General features: G+C 61.8%; 1 protein-coding gene across 12 annotated transcripts in view; it reads right to left on the reverse strand.

Annotated features, from left to right (window-relative positions):
• The window catches only part of ARHGEF10L (Rho guanine nucleotide exchange factor 10 like), a 159,019-nt gene that overhangs the window by 111,641 nt on the left and 33,405 nt on the right, over nucleotides 1–13,973 (reverse strand). Inside the window, exon 1 of one of the 12 annotated variants that reach the window (XM_072828123.1) lies at nucleotides 5,671–5,817. The exons of the other annotated variants lie outside the window; for them this stretch is intronic. The gene's annotated coding sequence lies outside the window, so the exon portion shown is untranslated. Of the gene's footprint in view, nucleotides 1–5,670; nucleotides 5,818–13,973 lie in introns of those variants that run through there. 12 annotated transcript variants of the gene reach the window in all.

Consider the following 13,973-nt stretch of genomic DNA (forward strand, 5'->3'; position numbering starts at 1 on the left):
GCAGCAGGTGGGCCCAGCAGGGTAAGCTCAGGGACCCGACCACCCAGCTTGCTCAGAGCAGCCAGTGTGAGCGCCTCCCTCCCCCCTCGGCAGCCCTGCCACTAAAACAGGTGTCTCAGCGGCTCTAGTTTAATCAAAGAGCTTACCCGGTGCCTCTTCCCTCTAGAGTTCAAGGTCCATCCAGAGGCCCAATAGGAAACCCTCCGCCTGCCTGGACCTGCCCCTCCTCACTAGCTCAGCCGACTCTGAGCCAACCCCCACCCCAATCAAGAGAGAGGCCCCACCCCTCTTTCCTGGATGGGGCCTACAGAAATGTCCCCGGGAGGGCTCCTGACAGTCAGGGAGGCTGTAGAAGCAGGGCCAGCAGCTGGAGGACAGGAAGGGCTGGCCTCTGGGAGAGAGGCCCGTGGGAGAGGGGAGGGGAGGGGAGGGGAGGGGAGGCAGGGGTCCAGAGAGGCACAAACCCAGTGACGGGCACTGATGGGATGAGCACTGGGTGTTATTCTATATGTTGGCAAATTGAACACCAATGAAAAATAAATTTATAAAAAAGAAAAAAAAAAAAAAGAAACCCAGTCCCAGAAGCTGGGGAAGCAGCAGATGTTGGCATCGCCGAGTCAGGCAGCCTTGTTACAGGAAAGGTGACAGCTGCCCAGCCTTGGTTGGAGGCAAACAAGTAGGTTCTGGCCCGCGCACCCACCTCAAGCCTGGAGGCACCCGTGTGTGTCTCCTCAAAGCGGGAAGAAATGTGTGGGACACCGGAGCAAGACGGGGTGCGTGGGCTGGTCAGGACCATGGCTCCTCCTGCAGCAGGGCCCTCCCAGAGGTTTCTGTGGCTTTTGGCCTTTTGTCAGGCGTACCCTCGGCTGACCCGCCCCCTGGCCCCCTGCTGCCACGGGGACCATTCCACAACACACACCCTCAGCCTCTTTGTCGCCTTCAGGACCCAAGCAAGGGCCTCAGTGACTCGCGCCTTCCCCCTCCACTGGCCTCTCCCAGGGCTCAGCAGTTCCCAGGCCCTGTCTGGTTGGAAACTCGGCTCCAGCCCTCAGGAAGGGTTTTCTGACCCATGACCTTGCCAACCTGTTTTATATTTCTTTTTTTTTTCTGTTTATAGTTCTATAAAATAGAAATATTTTTATATTTCTGAGCCTTTTGCTCAGACTGTTTATTCCCTCTGAGTAGAACTCCCGCTCACAACCAGCAAGCAAACTCCTACTTAACCTTCAAAACCCAGATCTAGTCTCTCCTTCCCAGCCCCATCTCATGAAGCTTTAAAAGAAAAAATATATATATACACGCGTTCCAAGCCCACAATTCTGATGTTTCAGGGATGCAGCCAAGGAAAGTCTATTTTCAAAGGGCACAGTGATTCTGGGACACGTACAGCCCCTCTTATAACGGCCCCCTCAGTGGATTGGGACTTCTTTTCATCTCCGCGTCCGGAGCACCAGCCCACACACAGGACAACAGCCGCTGAGTTAAGCCCAGAGGCTGAGAACCTTCACCTGCCTGGGACCTACCCTCTCTGGAACCCGTAAGGCTGGCGTGTCGCAGGGCCTGGAGCAGCTGTGGGTGCTCGGCTTCCTGCTGGGTGGAAAGAGGGGGGCGACCCAGGTGGAAACCTCAGCCCCCTCGGGATGCTCTGCTCTGCCCAGAGACCAGACCCCGGGGGGAGCGGCGGGCACTCAAGCTGTGGACCCTGGGCCCCGCGGGAAGGGGAATGCCTGCAGCTCCGCCCTCGGCGCCAGGCGCACCTGCTGGAGGCTCTGGACCCAATCCTGGAGGGACAGGCGCCTCCTCCAAGGCACCACCGTGGATTTACAGCAAGCGACACACGTTCAGAATCCAGAGCCCTGGGGAGAGACACGTGAGCCCCCCGGGAAGGACTCAGACGCCGAACGAAGCCCAGCTCTCGGGCCGCCACACCGCAGGAAGCCGCTCACCCTCTGCGCCTCTGGCCCCGACTGTCAAGCGCAGGTGTAAGTGAAATGACATCTGACAGCGCCGGTGGTTGCTGACACCTGCTAGTTCCCAGCCCAGAGGTCCTGCTGCTCTTCGAGGACAGACGGTCGTCCCGTTCTGCAGACCGCCCACCAGACTTAGCGGCCCTGTCCTTCGTGGCCCTCATCACCCCAGAGGTCACGAAATGATCGTCTTCAAATGACAGCTGACATCTCCGGATGCCACTCCGCAGCTGTGCACCAAGCATGCCGAGCAGTTTAGTTTTGTTCATTTAGTCCCCCTAATCGACGAGGTGGAGACTGAAGGACGTGCCCACGTGGCCCCTGAGCTGAGCGGGGAGTCCCGGGCGGTGGGAGAGCCGGGAGAGCCAGGGCACGATCCGCAGCCCAGGGTCCCCGCGAGCAACAAGTGGTGGGTGAGCGCATGGTGAGTGGGGGAGCTTGTCCCCTGCCCTGCCCCAGCCTCCAAATGCCAGAGGGACAAGGAGGCCAGCTCTCTCACCCACTAGGCACCGGGCCACTCGATGGGCTTCCTGCAAGAAGGGGGAGGAGGGAGCTGAGAGGAGCACCCTCCAGCCTACAGGCAGGGGTGAGGCTTGGTCAAAGGCGAAGCCTCAGACAATGGAGGCTCTGTCCCAGCCCAGAGTAGGCGTCCCCGCCCCCTAACCCTCGTCTCCCATTGACTTCCTAGGCGTCCAGGAAGGACAGGTGGGGAGCAGCCCCCAGGAGGAGGCCTCCGGCCAGAGGAGCCCACCTGTGCGGCACCCCTCCGGCAGCGGTGGGGGGCGGGGGGGCAGGAAACCAGCGCCTGCCTGGAGAAGCTGCCTAACCATGTGTACCAACAGGGCTGCCCCACACCGGCCCCCGTCCCGCCCGTCCTCTCTGCAGTGACCCAGCCCAGGCAAGAGGCGCCAGGCTGAAGGGCCAGGTGCAGAGCCTCCTACTCTGGGCTGAGCTGTCCTGCCCTCACCCCTGGAGGGTCCTGGACCCTCCTCCACGTCCTGGGTGGTCCATGTGATGGGGCCCCGCGGCCCACAGCCAGGAGGCCGGAAGGGGGCAGCATCAACTTTGTGCCACCCCTTCACCCTCCTGAGCCTCAGTTTCCCCTGAAGCCCCCATCTCAGGCAACTTAGCGTCAGCGAGGCTCCGATCCGCTCATTCTAGCACCAGGGCATTTCCATGCCGGAACCAAACCTGAGCAGCGGGCTTCCTTCCCTCCCTTTCAGGAAGCTGGGGCTCAGACGGGCCAAGCTTTTGCCTCAAGTCCCCGGAAGCCCAAGGCAGGAGCAGGAAAGGAAGGCGTGTGTGGCTCCCTGCACCTCGACAGAGCTGCCGCAGGAGGGGGAGCACGGATCGCCCAGTCTGCAGCAAGGGCCCAGGCGGAGGCAGAGGGGCCAGAAGAGCCGGGCCTCCCAGGCACGGGCACCTCCCCGGGAAGGCGGAGAAGCCTGCAGGTGGAAGGGGGTAGGGGCGCAGGCAGGGGGCACATCCCAGCCACCCACCCACCCCAAGCACGCAGGTGAAGCCAAGGGCAGGGGCCGAGATCGCCAGGGTGGCTCCCGGCCACTCAGCAAGCTGACCTAAAGCCTCAGGAGAGGGGGAGCCGGGGCAGGACCCTTCACCCCCAAACGCCCAGGTATCAAGCTACTGCCGCAGGAGCACCCAAGGTCCCTGAGTGGCCCCCAGCTTCTCTGGGATCCCAAGTCAGGCCCACCTCCAGCAGCTTCCACGGCGATGGTGCTTGCCCGTGCTTGCTCCACTCGAGGAACATTTCTCCGCGCCCCGACTCCCTGCAGGGCCCCAGCTCGGGCCTGGGCACAAAGGAACAAGGGAGAGGCCCACGTTCCTGTCCTCGGGGGGCCCACACCAGTCCCGCACAGCAGGGGTGGCCCACGGGACTCGGCGGGAGCAGGGACGTGCTTTGCCTACCGGGCAGAGACCCCACAGGAGCCCAGTGGACTCTGGGCCCGCGTTCCATTCCAGATCAGAGCCTCGGGCAGGGTTTCTGGGGTCAAACCGTATTCCAATCCTGGCCTCACTACTTGCTAGAACTTGCTTCGCTGAGTCTGCACTGGAGGGAGGGAGGTATCTCGGGTTAGGATGAGGGATGAATAAGGCAATGAGCACTGCCTGGTAGGGGCAGGAACTCACCAGAAGGTGCGGCTCGTCACCATACAACAGGCAGCTGCAAGGAGGCAAAGCACTGTGCTCCCCAGATGTCACAGGGGCAGGCGACCTCCAGCCACGGCCCCCTCCACACTGCCATGCCCGGCTCTCGGCCCTGACCCTCCCATGGAGGTGCCAGGCTCCCGGCTGCACCCGGCAAGCACCCCTCTGTCGGGCCCTGCATGCTGCCCCCACCCCACCCCGGGCTGCGTGGACGGGCTTCCACAAGCAAAGATTTCGGGGTTCGGTTCAGGGAGATGGTTTCTGGTCCTGGATTCCAGCGGGGCCCCCTACGGGCCGTGTGCCTCCCACCCTTCCGTGGGGAGTGGCGCCGGCGGCTCCCCTGGCCTGTCCCACCCAGGGGCTCACGGCCCACATCTCTTCAGGCCACGCGCCTTCAGATGGGGAAACCCCTGCACCCTACACACACACACACACACACACACACGGGCCCCACTTAGACCACAGAAAGGACCTGGGACTCGGAGCTGATGCCAGAATGCGAGAGACCCGGGGGCTGGGGAAGGAGGAGGATGTGAGGAGGGGGTCTCTCTGGAGGAAGCCAAGGGGCACGGCGGATCCCCACTCCTGGATCATTCCCAGCCGATATAAAGATCAAAACCCCAAAAACCTCACCAACCCCACATCAGCTCTAGCCACCACCAGATTCCCTGCTTCCCTTGGGCAAACGCTGCCCACACCCCAGTCCTGGACCCCCCCATTCTCTGCCGAACTATCAAGGCCGGGAGAGTCCACCCCCGCTGCTCCAAGATGCCAAAGCCCGTGGACGTGCCTGGGCCCCGTCTCCCTTCCCGCGGCCGTCTGTCTGCCCTCCGCCCTCCCGGAGGCTCCTACTCCCCCCTTCCCTCCCCCTGCCCTGCCAAACCACTGGGCCACTCCCGGCCTCGTGACTCTGGCCCACTGCAGCTGCCTCCCAGGTCCACACCTCGCCTGTCTGGACTCCTTCTCTACAGTGACACCTCCGCCCGACCTTCCCTTGAACTCCATCCAGGCTTCTCCCCACAGGCCTGCTCGGCACGTCCGCTCCGTGGTCTGCCGGGCATCCTGAAGTCAGCATCCACACCAAGTCCTGACTGCTCCCCGACTCCTCCCAACCTCCCAGCTCACCTGAGGGCAGCGCCAGCCTGCCAGGGGCTGGGGCTCAAGCCTCTGCCTCACTTTGACCCCTCAAACGCCCGCACATGCTCCTACCTCAGGCCCTTTGCACTTGCTGTTCCTCTGCCTGGAACGCTCATCCCCCAGACATACCCATAGACAGCTCTGTCACCCGCTTCAGGGCTCTGCTCAGAGAGGCCTTCCCCATCCATCCTCTGAAATAGCGCACATACATCCCCATCGCACTGCTGCCCCGTCTTCACAGCATGTGACACCTCTGGACACCTGGCTGTTTGAGTTGTTTCTACCAGTTTCCTCCTACCAGGATATGCACTCGACAAAGGCAGGAGCCTTAGCATTTTGTTCCCTGCTCCAACCACAGCCCGGGAACAGTGCCTGGCACACAGCACACCTCCACACACACCTGCTGAATGAATGAAGGGATCCCTGGTCCCACGCCGGCCCTGGGGGCAGTCCCAGCACCACCATCAGGGGCGGGGAGAAGGTGGCCGCGGCCGGCCGGTGGGGCCCCAACTCCCAGCACTGTGCCGCCTCCTCTCCAAAATCAGCCTGTGGCCAGGACAGCTCCTCCCAGGAGAGCTTCACAAACAGATCCACTGCCAAGCTGTGCAAGAGGCGGTTCCCCAAAACCAGTGTGGGACGAGGTCTGGGGCCAACACCGGGTGTGATCAGAAGAGGGGTGGGGCAGGGCTGGAGGAAGGACTTGGACTATTTTTAAAAACTCACTCCCAAAAAAAATCCACGTTCTGGTTCTGATGAGTCAGAAGCATGTGGCCAGGAGAGGGGACAGGACGCCAGGGCCGCAAGGGCCGCCCCCCTCGGCCGCTCTGGCGGGCAGGTGCACGCGCGGGCCTTCCCCACACAGGCAGGTGACAGGACCTGGCACACACTCAGCTTTCCAAGGAAGGGGCCGGCAGCTTCCAGCTGTGGCTGCAGAGAGCAAGGCCCAGCGCTGCTGCAGAGGCGGGCAGGCACGGAGAGCGCAGGAGGCCTCCCTTTCGGAGCCACTGGGGTCCAGTCTGGCCCCGGTCCCTTTCTTCAGGCCCAAGCTCTGTCTCTGTCAGGGACGGCACCGTCTGTTTCGTCCCACAAGAGAGGTCCAGGCAGGAAAAAAAAAAAAAAACCTTTGCAAACTCAGAGCTAAAAATACTCAGCCCACCCAACGAAGGCAGGGCGAGCCGGCCAGGCAGTCGGAGCCCTCCTGAAACACGAGCCCTGCAGGCGTCCCAGGGGACCCGGAGGCCTCAGCCACGCGGCCCAGGATAGCTCTGGTGGCTGAGCTCTCAAAGCAGCCAGCACTTGGATCCAACCCCCCCAGCGAGCTGCCCCCCCAGCTGCTCTCTCATCCTCCCAACCTGCAAGGGGGCTGCAGTAATTCGAGTCTTCCTGCCAGCCCCCAGGGGCGGCCCTTCCTGGGGGTGGGGGCGGGACCAGCCCCTCCTACAGGTGAGGAAACTGAGGCTCAGAGACAGACAGAGATGTGTGTGAGGTCCAGAAGCTCCACGATTAGACCCGAGGTGTGTGCGGACCTTCTCTCCGGAGGCAGCCTGGCCGCCGCCCCCAGCAGGCTGGTCTCTCACCCCAGGGAGAAGGGGTGCGGGAAGGGAGCAGAGAGACTGGGGGAGGCGTCAACCGTGAACCGGCCCTGTCCCGGGGTGGAGCTGGAGCCGGGACGCTGGCCCACAGGGGAGCTGGTTCCAAGCACCCGTTACCAGTGTGACCAGGACCCAGACAGGTGCTCACCCACGCAGGGATGGGTAACTCCGATGCGGCCCCCAGCCTGGCCCCACAGAGAATTCCCAAACTCCCTCCTCCCACTGCTCCCGCCCTTGACATTGGAGCCAGGCAGGGTGCCCCCGAGCTGCGAGCCCACCCGGCCTCCTTCGCGCTCCCAGGGAGGCAGCCACTTGCCCGGTGGGAAATGGGGGGACCCCGCGGTACTCAGGGCGGCCCTTGCTCTAAAGCACTCTCTGGCCCTGCAGTGGTGGGTGGGGGTCCTCATGGGGCCCCTTTTTGCCACCATCATGCCCCAGGCATTGTTTAGAGGAGAGGGACCTCTGGGATCAAGCCTGGCTGGGTCCCGACTCTCCGTTTCCTCGCCGTGACAGCAAGATTGATTCCACTGCCTGGCCCCGGGTCCCCGCTGCTGCAGGAGGACCCAAGCATCCCCACCGCACGGGGCTGTTGTAAGGATCATGTGAGGTGGTGCACACAAAGCGCCCCGCTGAGAGGCTGGAACAGAGGAGGTGCTCGAGAACTGTCCGTTGAGAGAATTAATGCACAGCTACTCCCTTCAGCCCGGACAGCAGACCTGGCCAACAAGGGTGGTGCCGCCGTAGAGCTGGGGTGCAAGCAAGGCTCCGGGGGGCAGCCTCTCCCGCGGTGTCTGGCCCGGAGCCCTCACGGGGGGTGGGGGGGCAAAGGATGACCAGTGACTTGCTCTGGGGCAGCCAGCCTGAGGCTGACACTCAGCTCTGGAAGCTCCCCAAAGCCTCCACCGCCTCCTGCTGCTTTGAAAGTGAAGATTCCAGGAAACGGGGTGAAAGTCAGAAAAGGGGAAGGATCCCCAACCAGACAGCAATGCTAAGTTCCCTTAGTTGGTGCGAAACATGGAAACAACCGAAGTCCAGCGTGTGGTGCCAGGGAGGCGTGCCAATTCCCCGAATTCGTGTGGTCAAGCGGAGGCGGGGCCTCGGGCCGGCTGCAGCTGTACCGTTTCTGTAGAGCCCCCGGGCTGGAGATCTGGGGAGAGCTGCAAGCTTCAGGATGCTTCCATTCGCTTGCTGGATCTCAAATGTATTCTGCTAAATTCAGGGACAACGGTCCCTCTCCAGGCCAGGAACTTGCAGTGACGCCCAGCCTGCCCGGGGCTGTCACTCACACCGTATCAGGAGTATCCTCAAGTGACCGACGGAAAGGGAACAGGCCTGGGAAAATGGGATCCGGGGCCCTGTTTCCTGCTGGCGGCTGGAATACCACCAGGTGCTCACGGCTGGCCGGCGGGGGGCAGACGCATGCCGGGACACCGGGGCACTCCGTGCCAAGACTGAGCCTTTGCCAGGTCCATCCAAGGTCTGTCCCAGTGGCCTCGGGGCTGGTCAGAGGACAGGGACACCATCTCCTTCCAAATCGGGTGCAAACCAGGAAGTGAGTGATGGAGGTTGCACATCTACACATGTCCCGTCTGCGTTAGAACCGAGGTCCCCAGGCCCCGCTCCCTCACTCTGGGAGCCTTTCAGATCAACAGCATTCTAGGGGGAGGGGCGGGGGCCAGAAAAGCCAGTCTTCATCTCTCTCGATCCCTCTGCCATCCAAAAACAGCCCTTGATCATTCCACAAATATTCACTGAGCATTCTGTATGCCAGGCACCATGGAAAGTTCTGGAGATTTGCTGATGAGCAAGACAGGCTGGGTTCCCGCCCTCCTGAAGGCCGCGGTCCTGCAAGGGGGCATACACTACACTATGCAAACCTGCACATCACCGCAAACCAGGTCATGCACCATGAGGTAAGGGGACGGCGAGCTTTACGGAAACTCCAGTGGACAGTCGCCCATTCCGACTCTCGTCTCCCAGGACCCACGCTGGTCCCTGTACTCCACGTGCTCCTTTGATGACCTGCCCTCGGTCATAACCACAGAGCAGGGCACACAAAGGCCTGGCAATGACCAGGTCACTTCGGCCAGGGGCTCCGCCTCTAGGTGGCCTGGGCCAAGGCACAGCTGCTCCGGCCACCGAGGGCCTTCCCACCTTCCAGCGGATGTTTGCTCTTTGAGCCAAACCAGATCATTCGTGCATCCAAGGAATACAGGATGTTGTGGGCTCTTTTTTCCTCTTTTGCTTCTTTTTGTGGGGGAGGCAGTATTGGATTTCAAAATTTCCATCCCACCTTGAATCAGGCAGTTAGTTTGATCCATTTAAGGCCACGGTTCTCAACTGCGGGTGATTTGTCTCCTGCCCCTCCACCCCCCCACCCCCCCACCCCCGCTCCAGGGATTTTTGGCTAGAGACATTTCAGTTGTCACACTCAGCAGGGGAGGGGGGATGCTACTGGTGCCTGGTGGGTGGAGGCAGGATGCTGCCCAACCTCCTACAGGGCACAGGGCGACCCTACAACCCCGAATTACCTGGCTCTGCATCAATGGTGCCCAGGTGGAGGCCCCCGCTCGTAGGGCGTCTGGTCAAGTCCTTGGAGGATCTAGAGCAGATACTGGCCTGTTAACGCAGCCGTCAATAGTCGTGGGGACACGGAAACCAAAGCTGCTGCCACTGGTTTCCACGGCAGGTAACACCAGGCTACAAGTCTAAAGAAACTGCTTCGCTGGGGTTGCTTACTGGGTTCTGTGGCTCTCCCCCACCACCCGGCCGGGGGGTGCAGACACACCTGCTTCTCCATGTGCTGCCGCCACCCGGCCCAGCCTCTGCAACACGGAAGGTGGGGACAGAGCGAGGCAGGACCCTGACCTCGGCGAGCACGGACCACATCTGATGCCTCTCCCGCCCTGGGCACCCGGCACTGTGGCTGGCACCGAGCAGCTGTCTCTGCATTAATGAATTAGCAACCAGACTGTGAGCTCTCTGAGGCCAGGGGCTGTGCCCCATCCCGAGATGTCCCCGAGCCTAGTCTAGCGCATGGCTCAACCCTCGACACTTATTCGTGGGTCCCTGCCCCATGGAGCTCAGTCTGGCCGGCGAAGGAGGAAGGAACGGGTACCTACAATAGATACCAGCAGTGCTTCCGTGGGGGGCTCTGGGGGCTCTGGGAACTCCTGAGAGAGGCCTGAAGGTAGACGGGGGGGTGGAGGGGGGTCATCCATCAGTCAACACGCCTCAAACAGTGAACGGAAGCATGGGACACATGACAATGGGCTCACCTGAGCAGGACAGAGGGAGGGAGGGAGGAAGGCAGGAAGGGAGCCTCCAGCGGGGTCAAGGGATTGCTCCTTCTCCCCAGCGGCCAGGCCCAGGCGCTCATGCACCCACGACCAGCAGCACTGCACAGACGGGGGTCAGGGCACAGGCACCGGGTGCAGACAAAAGGCAACCGCTCCTCGGGTTGTCCCGTGCCCCCAAGGAGTGCCAAAATCAGCATCCCCACACCTCCCATCTACTAACCGCACACTAAGTGCCCGGACCTATCCCAAGCCCTTCGCTCCTATCGTTACTTAATCTTTACAACCACCCCCTGGAGAGACGAACCACGAGCATCCTCGTGTACAGGTCAGGAACCAGAGGCACAGAGGCGGTAAGAAGATTGCTCACGGTCACATGGTCAGCAGGCGGGAGGGCTGGGGTCCGAACCCAGGGGCTGTGCCTTGGAGCCCTACAACATCTGCTCCTTCACTGCTCAGCCACCAGCCAGTCAGCTGGGCCCCCGGGCTGCCTGGGGCAACAGCCGGGTGAGCAGAGGGGACCCCAAGGACCCTGGGGAGCCGGCGGGGCAGCACATCAGGAGGAGACCATGGAGGCCAGCAGATTAAGTGCTCTGCCCCCAGCAGGACCCCAGCAAGCAGCTTCCTCTGTCCAGATCCCAAACCCGGGTTCCCAGAGCAGCTGGATGCAAACACGTTAAGTCTCACCAGGCATTCCCGTCTGGATCCACCCGGAAGCTGAGGGCAGGGACGTGTTCCTACGAACGCCTGGGTTCATCCAGACCAATCCAGCCACCACCCTGGAGATGGCGCCGGGGCTCAGGCAGCCTCCGATGCAGGCCCCGCTGGGCAGACCGGGGCGGGCAAGGCTGTGTGCCTGCTGCTGCCTGAGCCAAGGCTCTCCGACCCTGCCCCCTGGCCCGGGATGACCGTGACGTCAGACCACGCCTGGAAGGACCTGAGGAACGGGCAGCAGCGATTCCCCTCCTGACCTGGCTCCTTGAAAGCGCCGGCCGGTCCAAGCAGAAACTCATGGCTGGGGTTACCCACGGGGACCCGCAGCACGAACCCACTACTGTCCCTGCATCAAGCGTTCTGTTCTCCCACACTCCGCCACTCTCAAGAGAGGGGTCTCTGCGAGGGTGAAAAGCAACCGCCAGCCGGCGCAGGAGTCCTTTCCCTGAGGACTCTGGCAAGTGGGTGACTCAGAGCATGGGCTTTGGAATCGGGCAGCCCGGACTCAGAATCCTGACCCATGTGTGACTTGACCTCCCTACACCGCGGTTTACTCATCTGCAAACTGGACGTAACGCCACTGCTGCGACCCAGTGAAGTAATACGCTCCTTCATTCGTTCAACCCATGCTCATGAGGCGCCTCCGTGAACCAAGCGCTGTTCCGAGTGTTTGGGATCCATCAGCGGACGAGCAAGGAAAAGCCCCCCTGCCCCTGGTGGGGCTCGCCGAGCCCAGCACTGGGCCTGGAACACAGTGGGTACCCCACCTGCTCGGGCCCCTACGCTGAGCTGAGTCACTGTCCACATCACACGCTCATCCCTGGGTCCTCCTTTGTCCCACATTACAAGGCCTAAAACCTGCCCTCGTTCTTCCCCTGGAGTCGCTCAGAATAAGGCCGGCACCCTCCCACATAGGACACCCTCCCACGTGCGCGATCCCTCCCCCACCCCCGCTAGGATGTGCCCCAGGTGCCACCGCTGAGCTAACCTCAACCAACACCTCTTGGGCGCCCACCGCGTGCTGGGGGCGGGCTGCCCTGGGACATCACCCAGGCTGCATTTCCTCCTGGCACAGTTCAGGGCACGCACGCGGGAACACGGCAGCCCCAGCAGACAACCGGGGACGCTGCTCGTGTGAGCAACATACACAAAATATCAACACTGAGTCTCTAGAAATAGCCTCCCCGCCCTCCTGCTGGCGAGCATGAGATCCACGTGGCAGTCATTCCCCGAGAGCCCGGCCTCGGCTCTCACTCACCACCATTTCTTAGCTTCATTCAAACCTGGAGCCCTGCGTGGTGATTCACGTGTCTCCAACGCTTCAAGACGCAGACCCAGGTCCCCATGTAAATCCTCCACTCGATCCTGAGGCCTCAAGCCAGAGGCCAGCGGCTGAGTCTGTTCACTGCTCTGCCTGACGTGGCTCGTGCCATCACCTGGCATCTGACAGGCCCTAGTAAGTGCGGGTTGGATTGAACTGAGTAAGCAAACTGAGGCTCAGAGAGGCAAAGTGACTCGCCCAAGGTCACACAGCTGGAGAGCAGGCCAGCCAGGTCTGTGCAGCTCTGAGGCCTGCACTCGGCCTCCCTCTGAACTCTCCCACATTTGGGCCCTTGCAGCCTGGCAGCTGTTAACGGAGCTGGGACAGCCTTCCCAAGGCAAAGTCACAGGCCCTCCCGGCCCCCAGAAAGGAGAAATAAGAGAGCCACACGCGACCTTATTAGGGAAAAGTGAAAGAAAGGAAAACGAAGTCTCCTGGCAGAGGAAGGACCAGTCTAGTGAATCACGTGACACAGAATATTCTGTTCAGAGCAGACTCCAGGGCAGGCCAGGGAGGCCAGGGAGCCCGACAGCCCCGGGGACCTGCCCCAGGGAGCTGAAGACGCAGCATCGGCATCGGGTGGGCCTTGGGCTGGGGTCAGCCTGGTGCTGCCACCAAGTCCCACCGACATGGAGCAAGTCATCTCCCCTCCCAGGGTTCTGGAGGGGTGAGTATGGGATACGTCAGTGGGCAAACAAGGAAAAGTCTCCTGGGGCGGCCTCCGCCTACTGGCTGGGGGCAGGGTGGGGGGAATGAATGCAAGCCAGCATCTCCCTCTCTCCCCAGCCAAGCTCAGCCCCACATCCCAGCCCCCGACACTGTGGACCTGATGCCCCTTTCTGCCCGCAGAACCACCCCGTGCTATTCCTGGCTGCTGGCCTCACGGGGGAGGCAGCCTCCGCTCACCCTGCAGACCTGCTGGTCACCATCAGCCTCTGAAGACAATCATGCAAGGGCCTTACTGAGCACCTACTACGTGCTCACTGTGCTAGGGGCTTTGCAAATGCTATCTCGCATCATCCTCACAATGGCCCTATGAAGTAGGACTTAGAATTCCTATGGCTCACAGGGAGCCATAGATGCAGGCAGACCAAGGCACCTGCCCAAGATCCCACAGCTAATAAGACACAGGATTCGAATTCAGGTTCTGGAGACCCAAATCCGTATCCTCCTTCTTGCTCGTGTGACAGCTCCAGGAGGACAGAAACTGTGGTTGGGCCCCGGGTGTCCCCGCAGTGCATCATACATGGTCTTCAAGAGAAGGCTTGGTTGGTTGCCTGGGGGGTTACTCTGAAACCCCAGCCCAGGCCCCAGGAGAGCCTCACAGGCTGCGAGCAGAGAAAGCTCCCTGGGTGCCCTCAGCATCACTGCACTCAGGTGTCCTGGGCTTGGTCCCTCCCACCGGGGACCCCAAACCATCTGTCCCTGCTTCGCAAACAGGGAATCTGAGGTGCAAGTTCAGGGGAGCCAGAGAGCAAATCTCAGCACCTGTAACACACCGGCATGCAGGCGTGATCCTAACAGCAGCCAGGGGACCACCGGGGGGAGAAACCAAGGGTGTGGGGCAGGGGCTCTGCAGGCAGACAACCCCAGGCCCATCCCATTAAGCTGTGTAAAGCTGAGCACCTGCCTGCCCTGTGCCTCCGTTTCCTCCTCACTGTAAAACAGGGCAGCCCCTGACCACTGGACAGCAATGGCCATTGAAGGCAGTCACCTGGCTTAGAGCAGTGCCCTCTCTCCCCCTGCAGGGTGCCCACTGCTCCTGGCCATCAGCGGGGGT

The sequence above is a fragment of the Canis lupus genome, chromosome 5 (assembly GCF_048164855.1).
Source record: "Canis lupus baileyi chromosome 5, mCanLup2.hap1, whole genome shotgun sequence".
Classification (NCBI taxonomy): Eukaryota; Metazoa; Chordata; class Mammalia; order Carnivora; family Canidae; genus Canis; species Canis lupus.